Raw genomic sequence first — 4354 nt, 5'->3', positions numbered from 1 at the left:
TCGTTGCTGATTGTCAATTTGGTGGTAGTTAGAGTCACCGGGTGTGTCTGTGGGGGTTTATCTTGATTACTTGGGAAGAAATGCCCACTGTGAGCGGCACTATTCCCTAGACAGGGATTCCAGGCTGTGGAGACGTGGAGACGCTGAGCAGAACGCCAACACTGAGTGCATCTGGCTCTGTTCTTGACTGTGGATGTAACAAGACCAGCTCCCTCAGGCCCTTGCCACTGCAGCTCTCTGCCACAATGCTCTTAAGTATGGAACCACGAGACAAAGCAAACTCTTCTCCCGTAAGTGCCTTCACCAGGATATTTTATCACAGCCACAAGGAAAGAAATAAAGACACCATTACAATGCATAAGTCATGCTATTCTATATAAATTGAAACATTATAACAATTGCACCCTAACATTATATACAAAAGGTAGATATACATACATCATACTATTTTTCTTATTATCTTACATTTGATTTCTTTTGTTTCTTCGATGCAGAGAATTGAGCCCAGCGCCTCACTCACACAAGCCCGTGTTTGTTACTGTACCGTATTGTGTGATACCACAGAGCGTATGAAGCATAGAAGTCAGTGTACTTTAGAGACCAGGAGAGTAGGTTGCCATAAGACAGCCTTTTCACAGAGCCAAGCATCTCACCCCGGTCATGTCCACCACTCTCCATGAAGACTGGGTTAAGGATGCCTTTGTTAAAGGCACTTACACTGCCTTTGGTCCCCAAGACAAAATATCAGAAGACAAGGACACCCGCACAACATCTGCCTTTGCTGGAATGTCCCTGGTGCTACCACTTCCTGCTCCCACCCTGTGACTGCTAGGGCCTATGTCAGAGAGGAACAGGAGCAGCAGGTCTCAAGAGGGCCATCAGAGGCTGTTGGTCCTACTACACTGAGGTCCCCAACCCCGGGGGTTCCCTGCTGAGTCAAGTGGTGACATACGATCAGGGCTGTGGCTCTTCTGAGATCTGGCTTCTCTTCCTGCCATCCTGAGTGTGTTTCAGAATTGCTCTCAGTAGCCACGCGGCAGATATTATGTCCCCAAACAATCATCCTGGAATTTAATACTGAGCTCACTGGGGTCTCTTTACAGCTAGTAACCTTCCAGAAAGGAATGTTCACCTTACATGCCAAGTATACTGTGATGGACAGGAAAAGAGAAAACACAGTTTAGGGGTTAATCTAAAAAATACAAAACAAAAAACTATGTTACGCATTTCCTTCAGAGGACCTGGAATTGGCTCTGTCAAGATCAGGGCTTAAGCGACCTGCTGGCCGCCCTGGAGCTGAAATAAACTGACTTCCCTGAAAAGTCAGATGGCCTTGTCCCTCCAAAGTCCATGTGATACTCTGAAGGACAGAGAGAAATACCCTTCCAGTCAGGTTTACACACCTCTCTCTGTCACTGAGAGGAGACAGCTTTGATGTTCCAAGGAGAGGGAGAGAGAGGGAGAGAGAGAGAGAGGCAGCAGCAGAGGAGGTGAACATCATAGATTGGTAAAATGCCACTGTCAAGAATTCAGGGTGATTTTCTCAGGGTCCCACAAGAGAGCCCCACTCACTACAACTCTTCTACAAAACGTAAAGATTTTTTTTGACATGCCAATGTTCCTGGTGGGGACATCACAGCAGGGCCAGCCCTCCTTCCACCTGTCACTTCCTTGCTGCCTCCTTCAAGCCCCTTCAAACTTCCTCCCGAGTTTCTGGGTCCCCAGATTGTGCTGGCCTTGGACTGAGAAGCCTGAGTGTGTCGCCTCTGACCCCTCCATCCAGAACTTCTGTAGCAGGGACATTGGTGAAGGCGTGAAGGGTTCAGGGAAGGTGCTGGGAGGATCTTCGGGAGGAAAGGTGCAGAGAGAGACAAATCCCACTGACTTCATCCTTTCCGTGTGGGATGCGTTTCTAAAACAGCTTGCAGATCCCAAAGCCTCCTTGCTTTTTATAGCGCATCAGTCCTGGTCCCAAATTAGCAACCCCTAATCTCCCTCCGCTCTAGTTCTGAGGGGACACTAAGCAGCCAGAGAGGACGCCTCTCCTCGGCACATCGAGATCCTCCGGCCAGGGTGGAAGACTGCGCATGTGCAAACCATACAGGCGGTGAGCTGCAGGGGAGGCTGGTGTCCAAGCAGGGGCACTGGGGAGTGGTTGTCATGGGGACTGTGCTCTGCATCTGGGCACCGGAACTAACCATGTTCTGAATCTGTTGCCCTTTCCTCCACTGACCCAGGAAGAGGCTGCCGAGTTGGCCTGGACCCCTTCAGTCATGGTTTCTGTTCTTGGTCCCTGTGTAGTGAGTTAGGAGACCCTGTTTTAAAACAAACAAGCTACTAAAAAAACCCAACCAGAACAGACTCGTTCTCCAAATGCTGGGCACTTTCCCTGTCCTGCTTGATCTGGGGCAGGGGTTTGCTTCTTTTAGCTTGGCGTTGCCATGAGTCCCCACAGCTCCTCGGCAACATCCTTGTCTAGACAATCTGTTTGAGCTGGAGTAGCAAGCAAAGGTTCCTGGCCTTGACTTGGTGTACTCATATTCTGTGGATGCCAGAACAAAATATCACAAGCTGGTGTCTTGGGAACAGCCAACTTATGTTCTCTGGCCAGTGGACACTAGAACTCCAAATATCAATGACACTGAACCCTGCAGAATGACAATGGGAAGACCCCATCCTTGGCCTCCTCCCACAAGGCTGACCTCAGTGTCACACCTCTGTGCTCCCTGTGGACACACCAGCCAGGTCATCGCCATCCCTGCCTTTGCTATATAGGCCCTTCCTCTTTATTCGTTGGTGTCTTCACCTGAATATCTTCAAGACATGTCTTAAGGTCACTACTCATATTGTGTTAGAGGCCACCCTATTCCAGTAAAATATCATTTTAACCAAAGACCCTATCCCAAATGAGGACCTTCTCAGTTACAAGATGCCAGGAAATTGGGGGATGCCATCCAATGGCATACAAGCAATAACTGTCGCATCCCAGGTCCAGACAAGAAATCTACCAGCTTTCCTCTCCCTGTATCGGGGCAACATAAAGCCAAACAGCACCTCTCTTTCTGGCAACAAGAAGTGAAGGGGTAGTGAAAATTAAGTCACATAAAGACGAAGACCAATGAGGTCCTTCACAGCATCTTCTGGGGGGTGCTACCTGGGGCTTCCTCCCCTGGGGGATCTCCTGTCCTTGCCTAACCAGAAGACAACTTCCTTCTAGAAATGTTTATCTTTATCATTTTCATTTATTTCTTTGATAATCCAAATTGTTCTTGGCTCATGATGTTCCTGCCTCAGCCTCTTGAGCGCTGAGATTGCACACCTGTACCACCAGATACTTGGAGCCAGAAGTAGTCACCAGGATGGATGCATTTCTCATGATCCGGCACATAAGACCGCCATCTTCACAGACACCGAGGATTCCAGCATCGTGTTGAGCTGAAGCAAGTCGTCAAGGCTGTCCTCAAGTGGTTGCTCATGAGTGGTGGCCGTCCAAGGATGGCCTGCTCCTTGATGATGGAAAAACTCTGGGGAGTGTGACCAGCCAGCCAGTCACAGTCCCCAGCCACAATGGACTGGGTTCTGAGCAGATGACACCTTCGGAGCCCTGCACTATGAGCCCTTCTCCAACCCTCTGGAGCTTCCAGATGTGATGAAGCCACAGGATTCTGGAGGCTGTGCCAATGAGCAAGCTGTGCAGGGAGGCCCCAGGCCCACCCTCTTGAGGCCCAGTCCCCTAATAAAAACGATTTGGTTGTCAAAACAAATCTGTGGCACCATGGCTTAAGCTGACTGATTACATCACTAGAAGATGCACAGTGCACTACCTAGAAATTTTCTCAAGCTCGTGAGGGGGCATCACTCTGCCACTCTCAGCACTAATGAATCCTTTATCCAAATACACACTTTCTTAAAACCTAAAACTGGATTAATCTTACTGTCACCCATCACACGTTGAGATCAGAACAGTGTTACTTTTTCACTTGTTCGCATTGGTTTGTCCACTCCAACCTCTGCCTCTCCCTTTACCCTGCATCTGTGTGTGTGTGTGTGTGTGTGTGTGTGTGTGTGTGTGTGTGTGTGTGTGGCATGCACACACGCACGCATGCAAACATCCCCTTTCTAGAAGGGCAGCAGGCATACTGCATCAGGTCCACCCCACTCTAGCACAATTTCATGCCATTTACCTACAGATCAAACTTTTGCCCCCTGACTGAGTGAGGACTTACTTCAGCAGGGAGTGCTGGGCACAAGTCACCCACAGCAGGATCTAGTCTGTGCTACTGCTTGCTCATGGATGCCACGTGAGATGGTAACATAAGGAGGTGCAGGTTTGGACACGCGAAGCTCTGATATG

At 49.2% G+C, this 4354-nt stretch overlaps 1 pseudogene; it reads left to right on the top strand.

Annotated features, from left to right (window-relative positions):
• Positions 1-2015: 2015 nt before the first annotated feature.
• LOC142853017 (elongin-B pseudogene) lies at positions 2016-3784 on the top strand (annotated as a pseudogene).
• The last annotated feature ends 570 nt before the right edge of the window (positions 3785-4354 follow it).

The sequence above is a fragment of the Microtus pennsylvanicus genome, chromosome 6 (assembly GCF_037038515.1).
Source record: "Microtus pennsylvanicus isolate mMicPen1 chromosome 6, mMicPen1.hap1, whole genome shotgun sequence".
NCBI lineage: Eukaryota > Metazoa > Chordata > Mammalia > Rodentia > Cricetidae > Microtus > Microtus pennsylvanicus.
Note: the sequence above shows the minus strand (reverse complement) of the source record. Positions and strands in the feature narration are given on the sequence as shown.